Genomic DNA, 15,747 nt, shown 5'->3' on the forward strand with positions numbered 1-15,747 from the left:
GCAACATGACTTTCCCAAACAGACCTATTATGATACGCAATTACGAACACGAACATCGGTATCCTCGCTACATGGCTTTCCAATACAAAATTAGAATGGTACTCTTATAACGGATCTGAACATCTGGTAGTAGGGTATCCCCGATTCATGACTTCTCGTGCAGAACTAGAGTGATACACAATAGCGGACATGGACATCTGTTAAAAGGGTATCTCCGCTACTTGACTTCACGTGCATAAGGCCGGGTTTACATGTCTCCGCGTTCCGTGTCCGTGTCCGCGAAAAAACGAACTGGTTGAAATCTGTTGGACTCAGTACACGGACGGCAGTCAACATGAAAGGTCGACTTTCAAGCATAGATATTAGTGAAAAAATAATAAACTTAGTAAATATACAACAAACGTATGAAAGAATTCAAAGACAAAGACATTGCATTAAAACATCTGGAAAAGCATAGCCAACGAAATGTAAATTGATGGCGTTTCAGGTAAGTGAGAATAGTAATTTGCGAATATATATCGTCTGCATATTGTACACTCTATAATCGCTTTTCAACAGACACAGTTTATATTCCAAACAAGATATAACGCTAAAATAAGTCGCTATTTATGTTCTTTTTTTGCCTATTTATATAAGTTTCACATATAAGTTTTGAAGTCTGTATAATACGAATAAATCAGTAATGTTTATCAATATAATTATAAGGTTTTTAGAATCTGAATTAATAAATTTGTTCGACGGTTTCTTATGATGGCACGTACATCTATCCAGTACCAATGTCTGCAATCCGTCTACTAACAGGCTGTACTGCAGTCATCACAAAAAATGTGTGCTCTTCTAATAACGACATCTTAATCCAAGTACCACCTCGTTTGGAATGGGGTTTTACACGGAAAGGCTAAAATAATAAGCGGATGCATGGACTAGATACTCCGTGTCCGTATACGGAACGCGGACACGAAACGCGAACGCCGAGCACGGACACGGAAACATGGAAACCCGGCCTGACTAGAATGATACGCAATAACGGACATAAACATCTGGTAGTAGGGTATCCGCGCTACATGACTTTCCCGTGCAGAACTAGAGTGATACGCAATAATGGACATGAACATCTTCTAGTAGGGTATCATCGCTACATGACTTTCCCGTGCAGAACTAGAGTGAAACGCAATAACGGACATGAATATCTGTTAGAAGGGTATCACCGCTAAATGACTACACGTGCAGAACTAGAGTGATACGCAATAACGGACATGAACATATGGTAGCACGGTATTCCCTTTACATGACTTTCTCGTGCAGAACTAGAGTGATACGCAATATATACGTCATATATATTTGTTTTGTTGTTTACGCTCAGTTGAATTAAGGATCAAACCTGCACAGTCGTGTTTTGCATATCAACTCACTCAAAGTACACCATTATACCTTCGTGAAATATTCCATGTATATATTGCATGCTCAGCACAAAATCCCTTTTGAGTACCGTTACTAAGTTATAAGTGTATAAGGTGTCCTATATATTGGTTGCACTCTATCCCTAACCTGTGACATAACTCTGGGACTGTTTGTATAGGTCCGTGCATAACTATATAAAAAAGAACACAACTTTTATTTAAATGATTTTCATTTCATTCAGGTTTATTTTTCATACATTGATTCACAATATAAAATTATTGCAAGCAATTAATAACATGACTCAACATACATACAATTTAAACTATGCAAAAACATTGTCCATAAGTGTTAAGCTAAGTTTTACATACCTTACTAATTACCTTTCAGTACTCAACAACATCTACAGTATCACAAAAACAAGCTGAAGCAAAGCGACACCATACACACAAAAAAAATTAACAGGGTAAACCGGTGTAATAACAATTGATTGGTGTATGTACTAACACCATTTCAGCAACAGAAAAGCAAAGGGGTGGAACCATCAACCTCTTAATTGCTCTTAAATTGTATTGTCCAAGATATGTTGAAGTCTATACTAAACAAGATATGTTTGTGAAACACTAGGTCCCACCCATATATTTGACCTTTGACCTTGAAGGATGACCTTGACCTATCACCACTCAAAATGTGCAGCTCCATGAGATACACATGCATGCCAAATATCAAGTTGCTATCTTCAATATTGCAAAAGTTATGGCCAATGTTAAAGTTTGACGCAAACAAACCAACAAACAGACAGGGCAAATATAATATGTCCCCAAGTATAGACTGGGACGTAAAAAGGACATAGCTTTTGAGACATATATATCAATTGCTTTTAAAATTGTTATATATATGCATGTATTTGTGATAATAGTAATCTGAACATGATTGTCAGTTTATATATATATTTATGATAATAGCAACCTGAACATGATTGTTAGTTTAATTATTTCTGTATACGACCACCTATACGCAAAGAAATTATAGATGAATCTATAAGGAATAGTTTTCTCTGTAAATTCTAGAATGGTTTATCCTTTGGAATAATGTATGTTTTAATATTGGTATGAGTATTAGTACAAGTTAGAATTAACCAATTATCGATCCTCTTTACACAACAAAATTATAGATGATCTATTCTGATCATTGTTCTCGTAAAATAGCAACTGTTTCATCATTTCAAATGACCTTATGAGAATACTTGAGGCAAAAGTATATAAGCATGAACAATTCAATTTGTTTTGTAGCATGGGGCATTTAAAAACAAAAAGAAACAAGCATACCAACACAATCATGATTTACATATGATACAGTAAACAGCTGGAAAACAGATATCATAAATTGTCATTGAAATGTGAGTTTATAACGAGCAAATTCGTTGAATTGATATCCCCCAGCCAATATGCTTCTGGACACAAGTGTTATATTTGACAATCAAAAAAGCATTTTTTTCCAAGATAAAAAGGGCAATAACTCCTTTATTAACAGATGGTGAACATGCATCATCATCAACATTTGACATGCATCATCCTCTTATCCATATATATATAATATATATATATATATATATATATATATATACTCATACCAAGTTTCAATGATATCGGCCAAAGCACTTCCAAAATATGGCTCCGGACACACAAAAAAGCATTTTTTCAAGATACAAAGGGCCATAACTCCGTTATTAACAGATTGTGTACAATGCCATTTGGCGTGCATCATCCTCTTATCCATATTTATACACATACCAAGTTTCAATGAAATCCGATAAAGCACTTCCAAGATATGGCTCCGGACGGACGGACGGAAAATGCCAAAACAATATCCCTCTGCCTATGGCGGGGGATAACAACTTCAGTATATATGGAACAAGAGATTGCCAAGCAATATGGTCCCCTACCGGTAAAACTCCACCAGTCAGTAATTTTTTTTTATTTTTTTTACATTTGTTGCCATAGCAACCACAATTTTTGACATAGGAACAAAATGAATTGACGTGCATAATCTCCATATAAGCCATCTGTCCACGTTTCAAGTTTCATAAAAAAATATAAAGAACTTTGAAGTTATCGCAGGATCCAGAAAAGTGTGACGGACTGACAGACAGACTGACACACGCAGACAGACTGACACACGGAGCGCAAACAATAAGTCCCCCCCCCCAGCAAGAAAGATACTGGCGTTTATTTCATAGTTATATTCGCTCTATATATATCTCGACTTTACTCGCTGCGAAATTTCCTAGCGGGATGACCTAATTTGGGCTCCACTAACAAAATTTGCGGGGAGAAAAGTCGATATATAAAGCGAATTTAAATACGAAATAAATGCCAATCACCTTTTTACTGATATGGCTGGAAAGTGATTCAAGTAATTCACTACTGAAGGCATTCCAGTCATATCTCCCAGATCTCCCGGAGTAAACCCTGACTTTGCTTTCTGATTTTGCTCAACTGAGCACAATGTGAGCTTTTGTGTTATACAACCAACGACGGACAAAAGGCGATCACAAAAGCTCACATTGTGCTCAGTTGAGCTACCAGTTGAGCTACAAACAAGAGCATTTAAAAAGCCATAGCACAGTTGTTTGTCTTATCTTAGAACACTTATTGCGAACAATTCAATTGAGACAATTAAGACAATATTGCGTTTGAGTCAATGATGTCTTTTAAACATTTAATTGTCACCATCAGAGTCATTGTCACTATCGCTGTCTGTAAAATCCTCATCACTGAGTATTACATCAGTTGGTTCAGAGGGTTCTAACTCGTATTCTGGTAAGTTTCCATAATTTATTTCAGAAATACGAGCCTCTTGAACGCTGGTTAGACCAACCTTTTGTGCAAAATCAGAAAGCAAAGTCAGTGTTAAGTCTGGGAGATATGACTGGAATGCCTTCAGTAATGAATTAAATTTCATTTCCACATTAAGCCCTTCTTTGATGATGACTGGCATGTCTCCTTTAACATTATCCAGGACCTTGTTTAAAAGACCTGAATGTTGATTGGAAAAGAAATGTAATGTTGACTTCATTTCTGAAATCAAAAGTTCCTTTTCTTCTGCAGCTCTCTGTGTCATGCAAAACAGGCGAACAGCTTGCTGTTTTACAGACACAGGCACACTGGTCCTCCAAGCACCTACATCTGATGACTTCAAAATGTCCCACAGCTTGCTGTCGCACGACTTTACATCTTCAAATGACAAATGTGTCGGCATTTTAACGACTTCCCCGCCAACCGCATTCTCTTATCTTTTTGTTGCTTGCCCAATCTTATGGCTACAGCTTGTCCTCCTAAAAGCAACATTATTTTTTAAGTTTTAGTTAACTTTCAAATGACTCCTAAAAGAAAGGTAATGAATGATGTGACAATTTAATTAGGAAATACTTTTACTGTTTTTAGTAACAGAGACCTAGATCTCAAGCTAAGTCTGCATATAAACTACCAGCACACTTAACTGTACAAAATACCCACATGAACACTCAAATTATTTAGAGGAACATTCTATGTAATGTAACAGCTAACATTGCTTAACTGGTCCCAAATGTAATCCCAAACTTAATGTGCAATACAAGTTTCATCACGATTGGCTCATGCAAACAAAAGTGATTGTCTGGAACCCACCTGCTTGTTTCCCTTCTTGCCCAAACGGCTCATATCTCAATAAATAACCAGGTTTCCAACTTTGTTGATTAGACAAAAATAATGAAGTATATTCAGTAATGAAAAACACACTGAAAGGTCTTAGGAAGATATTTGTATTACATTAAGGTGACAATAACTTGTATCATATAGAAATGGATTTTTATACTTACTTGCATACTTTTTTATTAAATCTAACAAAAACAGCCTCTCTGCAGTGGTCTGTTGAAGGGTCTCCAGTATCTGAAGTCTTAGTTTCTCTTGTGCAGTCTTGAGTGTCCGCAGGTAATCAACATTTGTTGAGTCCCATTTGACACCAGCCTTCTTCCCTTTCTTTTTCAGTTTTGTCTCTAGACTGAATTGGATAAAATTACATCCTATTGATGTATATGTTCTTGTATGTAAGATTGGCATTTAAAGGTGAAATGACTTTTTAAAGTTATTATTTTATACACGCATTAGGCAAAGAATCTATAACATGCATTAACCTTTGACCATTTAAAAACTACTTGTCTGGGGGTAATTTACATATCGTTATTTTTATAAGTGGATAGAGTTTAATTTGCCTTACTTAGAGGACATAAAATAGAACAGAATGTTTAAATAAATAAATAAGTATCAAATGGAAAAAGGTCAATTAAAAAAGGCCATGCATAATATATACATGCAATATACCTTTTCTTATCTTTGTTTACATCCGTCGCAAACACACCCCTAAAATTAAGATTTCATAAAATTGTTAGCGATATAATTATATATTTAACATACATAGAGCATATGATTTTTAACCACTGGCCACTACAGGAACATTATGTAAATGTACTATGTATCTAACAAGAGCTGTCAGAGGACAGCGCGCTCGACTATTCAAGTGCTTGACAGTATAACGTAAGACAACATGGGGAAATTGTTCAAATTATTCAATAAGGTCAAGTTAATAGTTCAGGTATATTTTCAGGTGGGGGTAGGGGAGGGGGTTGAGAGGGGGTATAATGTGGGGTGTGGTCATTTATAAGACGATCTTTCAAAAATAAACAAATGAAAAAAAAATAAATTTTTTTTTTTGGGGGGTGGGGGGTGGGGGGGGGCAGGGATTCAGGGTTGGTGCGTGGGGGATGGTTTGGACGGAATCCATTGTGGTATTCATACAAGTGTTGTTTTGTAAAAGTATTCATCAAATCTGATCATAAATAAAGAAGTTATGGCAATTTAACTAATTTATTCTTTTGACATTGAGAGTCAAGGTCATTCAAAGGTCAAGGTCAAATTGAACTTGCCAGGTACAGAACCCTCATGATAGTAAGAAAATATTTGAAGTTTGAAAGCAATAGCTTTGATACTTTAGAAGTCAAGTGGATCTAAACACACAATTTAACAAAATATTCAATTACTAAGATAAAAAAGGGCCATTATTCTTACAAAATGCTTGCTACAGTTGTCTGCTCTTGTTTATAGATTGGGGTCATGATGGTAAAGAAGTTTGCAAAATATGAAAGCAAACTATAACATTTGCACGCTAACGCCGACGCCCAGGTGAGGAGGATAGCTCCACTATATATATTTCATATATAATGGTCGAGCTAACAAACAAAACAAAATCTCCCCGAAAAACATTCTGAGAAAAAAAGGGTTAAGTGTTATGATTGAAAACTCATTATTCTTGCACATCACAACTTCATTTATTTTTTATTTATCCACAAAGAGACTGGATGCTAACTAATAACATTACTTAGAATCTGTATAAAATAACGTAGTAACAAATGCATTATTCCTATTAAAAGTACCTGTATTTTGTTAGCTCCTCCAGGACTAGACAATACTCTTCAGCAGGTGACAAGGAGTGATTTTCTGTATTAAAATGTGAAGTGCAAATCATTAAAACACAAAGACCATGTTAAGCAAATTATGTGGCTTGTAAACACTTATTGAATTTCTGTTAAAACAATTGAATGCTGCGAGAAAATGAAAAACTCACTAAGCTACTTATGAATCAAATAATTATCATATAACATACCAGTTGATTTGCTGCGGATACACACAACCCGCTCATAATCTATCCATTCCTGTAGACATTCAGTTGTTACTCCTAATCAACAGAACAATTTAATAAATATTTGTGAACTTACACAGAGAAAAACAATAATTATTTTAAATTCATCTACATTATTTAAATGGTTCATTTTGTTATCGGGACATTTATAGTTTTGTTTCTTCTGATTTAACATAGTCTTTCAATTCTATATTGTTATGCACAAACATTTTGTTTTTTTTAATATTGGGACAATATTTTCTGAGATGGCAATTAGTCGAATTCTGTCAAGCCAGCAATTAAAGGTGTTCATCTCACAACTGGTATTGACATGTGCATCATTTAATTAAACACTGGAAACTGCAAAACAAATATGGGATGGTAATTTTATATAATGACACAAACACTTGTAGAAAATCTGCATTTGTCCATGTTTTCTTACCTGCAAGAGGTTCCAAAATTTCTTGAAGAGCCTCCTTGCTTTTTTTTTCTATATCCTCTGCTCTAGCAAGCTTATCAGGGAGGGAGAATCCTGAATAAGAAAATACCCAGAAGTTTAAATTGTCACAGAAAACTAGCATCCATTTTCAAAAAAGAAAACACCTTTCATGAGAAATTGACAGTCAACACTTCTAACGACTTCGTTGAGGGAACAGTAAACTGCTATCTATCCTTTCTTTAAAAGATTAATTCAAATCAGTGGTAAATACTAGCACATGGAGTTTTGTCTCCATCAGTAAGTAAAAGTTAGCGTTTTTCTTTTCATTATGTCCTCTTTGTTTCACATCATGTTACAAGACTGACAATATAACCCTTTATCTTAGGAATTGTATTATTTACAAAGTCAGCTAGCAAGCCTCTGTTGGTTATGCGAGAAATCAATAAAACCAATTTATTGAATAAGTTTCACAATGATTAGGCAAAATTGTGACTTCTATAGTGTTCGATCACAAGGTTTCTCTCTAGTAACATAAGGAAAACTGCCCCCCTCCCTGGCAGCCATGTTTTTTTACTGATTGGGATCATTTGCGAACTCGTCTGAGATATATATATATATAACCCTTTACCACTTAGATATGTATTTTCACGCATTTGTAGTTCCTTATAAAATAATATTTCATTGAAGACCTTTCTTACTAGATTAAAGATTTTAAGACTTCATATCTAAACCATAGATACTGATGAGCAGCAAACAGCATAAAACATGAACAGGCTGCGAGTTACTCTCAGGCTTTTCTGGTTTTATGCTGTTTGCACATTGCCTTTTTCACTTTGCTTCTAAGCGGGAAAGGGATAACCAATCTTTTCAACAAGTTTCATGATGATTGGGCAAAAAATGTGACATAGTTTTCACAAGCTTTTTTAAATAGATAAATATAAGAAAACTGCCCCCCCACCTCCCGGCAGTCATGTTATTCAACTGACCGGAACCATTTTCAAACTCAACTCTCATATCAAGGAAACATATGTTCTGACCAAATTTCATGAAAATTGGGCCAAAAATGTGACTTCTAGAGTGTTCACATGTTTTCACTATATACATATAGAGAAAAATGTCCTGCCCACTGGCAGCCATGTTTTTTCACCGATCTGGACCATTATCTAACTCGTCCGAGATATCAATAAAACCAATGTTTTGACCAACTTTCATGATGATTGGGCAAAAATTGTGACTTCTAGAGTGTTTACAATGTTTCTCTATAGCCAAATAAGGAAAACTGCTCCGCCCACTGGCGGTCATGTTTTTCAACGGACTGGAACCATTTTTGAACTCAACCATCATATCATTAAGACAAACAAAGTTACATGAAGATTGGGCATGAAATGTTACTTCTACTGTGTTTACAAGTTTTTTCTTTTTTGACCTAGTGCCCTAGTTTTTGACCCGGCACAACCCAGTTTCAAACTCGACCGAGATTTCATTGGGACAAAGCTTCTGACCAAGTTTAATGAAGATCGGACAATAAATGTGGCCTCTAGAGTGTTTATGAACAAATGTGAACGGACGGAGGGACGGACAGACGTCGGACAAAGAACGGTCACAAAAGCTCACCTGAGCAATCAGGTGAGCTAAAAAGCAAAGTATCAATTCATTGATTAATATTTATTTTAAATACTGTAATTGTAAAATGGTGGGATAATTTTCTGTTACAATCACTATTTTTAACATTACCTCATAACAAGCTGGACATTTGGATCCATCATCGTGGATGTTTTCCATTTGGTAGATAAAATGTCGAAATTCATCGGCTGTTCCTCCTACAAGCACTTTGAACAAATCTTTGACCTAAAAATATAACCGTGATTTATCCCATTTATTCAAAATTTATTAAACATGATAAAATACAGAGACAAAACCAACAGTTAAAGCAAGCTGTAAGAACTTAAAATAAACGTTTAAAGGTAAACTAAAGCATACACATAAGGCAATTACACATTGCAATTAAAAATAAGGCTTGTCATAGGATCTGACATATGCCCCCAATGTGGAATATTGTCGGTGCAGTGTGAACTTTTTTGTGAAACTTTTCCAGATGTTAAACTTTGTTCTGTGTTAGCGACTTCAGTATGGTGTTTCCACTTACATACTTATATTCAATCATCCATCCATTCAGCATAATTCCATGCTGTCTGCTCTTAATCAAATTGAATTTGATAATTTTCATATCAAATAATAATGTATGTTAATCTATAAAATTGTTAATAGCCACTATAACACATAGGGCAGGGCCGTACCCAGAAAATGTTGACTGGGGGGGCCCAAACGGGGAGGGTGCGGGAGGGGTTGGCCCTCCCGAATAGATTTTTTTTATTAGGCACTGTTCAATGTGAATTTTAATGCATATAGAAACATATGTTGTGTTATAAATTTATGGATATATAACAAGTAAATCAGCACCTTTCTGAAGTCTAAAGCTTTAACCATTACGGGCCAGGTGGGGGGAGGGTGAGTAAGAAAGTGACAGTTTGTGACATCGGGGAGGGGAGTCAGGCCATGTGTGATGTCACACATTTATTTAAAAAAAAATGTATAATTTATTTATTATTTCTTTCGTAGAATTTAAAAATAATTTTCAAAAATTTGTGAAACATTTGAATTAGTTTTATGTCAAAATAAGACGAATTGCGTATCTCCTGATTCTGTTGTTCGAATGTTTAATAGGCAACTTGGCTGGGCCGGCTTATTCAATAGGCACAACCTCCACACAGATTTCAATGACAAAATAATTGTACTGTTCCATTTTTAGTTAGTAAAGGGTTGAAAGAAAATCTAAATTATAATTTCGTTTTTATTAGAGGTTAACACGTGGATAAATATTCATACTGCCCATCGTAACAACCCTACATTTATAAAAGCCTGTAATGTGAGTTCTTTTACCGGTAAGTGAAATTTTAATACGGTTTAATAGTGAATTGAGTTTAAGATTAAATTTAAATTAAGTATTAATTTTTTTTAAATGTTCGAAAGTGTGAGTTTGTGACGTACTTTAGGGAAGGGGGTCCAAGATTGTGTAACAGTTTGTGACATCCCGGGGTAAAAATGGTAAAAAAAGCGTGACATGCTTTATCAACTACCCCTTGGTGTGAAATTCACACACATGTTTAAAGATTTAGATGTCAGAAATGTATTACACTTTATAAAGAAGTTAAAGCAACCTTTGAAACTAAAAAACCTTTATTATGAAATGTAACATAAAGTATGACTGTAGAGGAGGTTTGATTTCAAAGAGAAAATGCTACTATGGTTATATGTCAGTAACTGACATATAACCTACTAGTATTTTCTCTTTGAAATCAAACCTCCTCTATATAAAATTTCAAAGTAAATTCATTATAAAATGTTTATCATCTACAAGACAGTTTTCACAGAAATGTTTAATAAGCTATGACTCTAGAGGAGGTTTGAATTCAAAAGAGAAAACACTATTATCGTTCAATCCTACGACCTTCTGTATCAGTTCCATCCATTTGCTGTTTCTCTTTCCTTGTCCAATCAAAAGACGTTTTACAACCACAATCAAAAGATGAAGCATTGAGCACAATGGGTAATTGACAGATCGGGGATGTGTGTACAAGATGATAAGAAAACAATGCCTATGGGCTTATCTCCACTGGCGAGTAAATAAGCGCTAATCCTCTTGTGTATCAGGGGCAATAAAAGACATCTGCACATTTGTATTGCAGGGTAGTGTACTGTGGGCCCTTTCATGTGAGAAAATTTGCAGTAGGCCCATTATTAAAAAATCATAACTCAACAGCCAGCTGGGGGGGGGGCCCGGGCCCCTGGGCCCAGTGCCTGGGTACGGGCCTGTAGGGTCTTTCTGTAATTATTTGTGTACAATGGTGAGACATACTTTTAAAAAGTAGAGCATAAAAATGGAAGGGGGATGGTACATATTTAACAGAGAGGGGCACAAAAATGGAAGGCTCCACCTCCTGCTTTTCTGATACTAGTATAGCAAATCATTCACATGAATCAGTAAATCAAATATTTATACTTAAATTATTTTGTAAACAAGCTTTATTTTATGTATTAACTACATGTAAAAATATAATACTTTTGTGTTACTTCAAAAGCAATTCAAACAAAAATCATGTACAAACATACAGGGTGATGAATATATGTCTTCATGTGCTTTGATGTCCACGCGTCTAATGCGGAGCAGAAACTTTTAAATGACACCGAGCTTTCAAGAAGAAGACCACATAACCAGCGCATGAAGTCAAAGTGAAATGCCACGTTTGGAAATTTGGTTGAAGATGGCCACAGGTTGAACCTAATCAAGCGTACAGCTTCAACTTCACACTTGCAAAATTGCAGGGTCTTCAAATGCTGTCGACCTTAAAAAAGATTACAAGGTTTTTAAAAAATACTTATGGTTGTTAACTATAAAAAGTGTTTTAGTAATTGCAAATTGGCAAAACCATGATTTATTGGGATCATATAACTCACTTTAACTTGCAACTTAGTTGTAACCATGCTGGGCATTTCCAGTTGTAATAATTAGTTACTTGGCTTTTAATGACCCAGTTTGATACAGGGTGCATATATTAATATTGGCGAGAATGTAGCTAGATTCCAATATAAGTTGACTACTGTTTAACAAAAAGTAACAGGACAGCAAAACAACCTGCAACAAATCTTTCGTACCAAGTTACATTATAGGATAAGAACAATGCAATGATCAGTGTGAGACATGACAAGATCAGAACAATTATCAGCATGAGACATGATAAGATAAGAACAATGATAAGCGTGAGACATGATAAGATAATAACAATGATCTGCATGAGACATGATAAGATAATTACAATTATCAGCATGAACCAGGATAAGATAAGAACAATGATCAGTTTGAGACAAGATCAGAACAATTAGCAGCATGAGATATAAAATATGAACAATTATCAGCATTAGACATGATAAGAACAATGATCAGTGTGAGACAATATCTGAACAATTATCAGCATGAGACATGATAAGATAATAACAATATCACCAAGAGACATGATAAGATAAAAGCAATTATCAGCATGAGACAAGATAAGAACAATTGTCAGCATGAGAAATTATAAGATAAGAACAATGATGAGGGTGAGACATGATAGGATTACAAAATTACCTTTATCATCCACGACCACGAGTTTTTTCAGGTAAGTAGTGCTACAGGAATGGTCATTCAATTTCCAAGCCTCATCATCATCAATGAAAGAAAGGTAAGCCATGTTCTGTAAAAAAGGGCATTTAAGACAAATGCTCAATAAGCATTTAAAAACACCTTGCAGTTTTAAAGTTCAAGATAACAACAGCTTTTGAGTTTGATGGCAGTTGGAACTGGTTGGTTTTGAAACCATGTATTGAAAAAGACCACATTTGTAATACACGTATTTGTATGAAGCTCATGTAATGATAATTTTCTAAAATGGTACTTTGAATATCTCTAAACACATTCAAAGATTTTTTAAATACATGTAGTCATACCACTTTAAGAAAAAAAAAGTACACTGCCTTAGATGATTTATGTTCAAATTCAATGATATGATAAATGCTTTCTCTTGTATTTGTTAACATTGTACCTTCCAAATGCAGATGAGGATGTTTATGCCTCAACCGCAAGCATGTGAGGCACGTAGTCTCCCATGAACAGCAATCACAACACCTGTACAGTTTATCTGTGGAGAGACAACAATCAGCACATTGTCGCTTATTGGGTGTCTGCATTTGTACATAAGCAGACATAATTTCTGGAGATATACTTTTCCATTCTTCAAGACGTTTGGCCTTTTCAGTATCGTATCTTATATTTTCATCTGCAACGCATACATATCTTTCTTTAATATTTTGAGGAGTTTCGAGTTGACCGTATATATTATTAATTATAGACAAATAAGTAGACCTCAATTATTGTATTCTCAGATATTCCAAGTTTTTTTCCATGATTTTGTGAGGACCCTGGCCCACTAACTTTTTATTTTGAGTTGCGAACTTTTCAATTTTTTTTTTCAATGAGTCGCAAAATTCTGAAACATAATTGTAGTGTGTGTTTTTTTTTATACATTTCCACACACCCGTGGTATGGGGTACTTTCCCACTTTAATTAATATCATGAGTATGTATCGTACGATTCCCTTATTTTGAGCATGACCTAATTTATATCACTTTGTTTACATTAAGATTGCGGCTCTCATGATGACGTCACATGCATGCGTTCCGAGTATTTTGTTTTACTAACATTACTACGCTTGAAAATATAAACTACAGACACAACTAAAATAAGGAAAAAAAAAGTTTAATTACATTTACAAATCTTACTTCAACTGTAATATTCTAATTGTATGCCGATTCCGTTCATGTTTTTGCTACTCATCAATAAACTTGCACAGAAATTGCAGACCACTGCGCTTGTGTAAACACATAATTTCATGTATTTGTTTTATTTTAAAGAAAATTCTTTTACTTTTTCACAATTCCCAGAAAATGTTGCATGGAAAAATCTTTGCAGGTACATCACAAAAATAGGTGACATCCCTTATCCACATGTTCAGTGGGTATACACTGTCTCGATTTGATATTTTTATCAAATTTTTTAATAGTAACATATATGCTAAAATTTTATTTGAACAAATTGCGAACGTTTTTGTTTTTTCCAATTCTTGAGCACTTTTTGTGTGTATATGTTGCTTAACAGAAGATCTACCGATAAAACAGAAACTTGTTAAATGGTAAATAGAAGTTATAAAAAGTTAAATTAATCTTTCAGTTTCTCTAAATTTGTTCAGTGAATCGAATTTTCTAAGTTTAATTGACATCATGTCTATTGCAATCGAGTACTATAGCTTTTTTAATGTAACCTTTTGACTCAAGGTAGACAACGCGTGTAGTGTATATTATTTGCGGATGTGCATGGAACTATCGCCTTTGCGTAGTTTAACACGCTGTAAATAAACAATTTTTACATGGATTTAATGGGAATGAAATAAATTGTTTGAGGTACATCGTTTATTGCGGCAATGTTTGAATTATTTCAGAAATTATTTTATTTGTTTCCTTAACCGCTTGACTGAAGGTAATTGGAGGATATATTTATACTAGCTTTGTGATCTTATAAGGTAATGTCAGAAGTTGTGCGACAATGCTGGGAATTAAAAACAAGAGCAATGCATAACGGGTGCCACACTCGGCTACGGGTGCAGTTTTGAATAAATGAAGGCTTGTCAGATATTTTTTTTTAAAAAGGTTACAGTGACCTTGACCTTTGACCTAGTGACCCCCCAAATGGGTGTGGCACGTAGATCTCATCAAGGTGCATCTACATATGAAGTTTCAAAGTTGTAGGTGGAATCACTTTGATTTTAGAGCAAATGTTAAGGTTTTAGCACGACGCGGACGGCGGACGTCAGACGGCGGACGACGAGCTGGCTATGACAATAACTCTGGTTTTCTCCGAAAAACGCTGAGCTAAAAAATGATCCAAATATCAGTCTGGAATAATAATTAACTTCAGATTTTTAAACTTTCCTTAATACTGTATCATTGGTTTTGGAAACATTACTTTGTGAATAGATATATATGATCACACACACCCATAAACCAAGGACAGCTGACATGTGACTAGAGCCGGACGGAGGCTGGAATTAATCTCAATCAATGCACCAATTAGGTTGTTGTTTACTTACCAAATGTAACCGAAGTATCTACGTCTGATACTGAACTGCTATTTTTAGTACAGTTAGCAATTAAGTTTGTTTCTGGTTTCTCATTCTCAATCTGAACTTCTGCAAGTTCTTGTGATTGCGTTCCAAGCTTTTGCCTACTGCCCGGGTCCATACAATAACCGAAAAGCACCGAAAAGCACCGAAAAGCACCGAAAAACACTCAATTTCTCTCTATATATATGCAATATATCGTTTTTAGTGTATGTTAACGAGTTTAATTAGTAATAAATGGTTATATAATTGTATGTTTATACTACATTGTGCCCAAAATGGTAAATATCGGCAATTACCGACCGAAAAGCACTTCATGTGGAAACCGAAAAGCACTCAATTTCTCGCTATATATATGAATATTTGCGTTTCTATTGTGTGTAAACTGGGATGACATTTTACGAACATGCATTAAGCTCCTTTTTC

At 34.9% G+C, this 15,747-nt stretch overlaps 1 long non-coding RNA gene across 1 annotated transcript; it reads right to left on the reverse strand.

Moving 5' to 3' along the window:
- Positions 1-1,612: 1,612 nt before the first annotated feature.
- On the reverse strand, positions 1,613-15,416 carry LOC127842061 (uncharacterized). The gene is made up of 11 exons (XR_008031468.1): positions 15,292-15,416; positions 13,192-13,287; positions 12,738-12,843; positions 11,723-11,955; positions 9,287-9,400; positions 7,556-7,645; positions 7,099-7,170; positions 6,869-6,932; positions 5,760-5,798; positions 5,258-5,439; positions 1,613-4,735 (listed from the first exon to the last, which is right to left on the reverse strand). It is a non-coding gene; the product is annotated as an uncharacterized LOC127842061 (long non-coding RNA).
- Between the last annotated feature and the right edge of the window lie 331 nt (positions 15,417-15,747).

This window comes from Dreissena polymorpha, chromosome 8 (assembly GCF_020536995.1).
Source record: "Dreissena polymorpha isolate Duluth1 chromosome 8, UMN_Dpol_1.0, whole genome shotgun sequence".
Lineage (NCBI taxonomy): Eukaryota > Metazoa > Mollusca > Bivalvia > Myida > Dreissenidae > Dreissena > Dreissena polymorpha.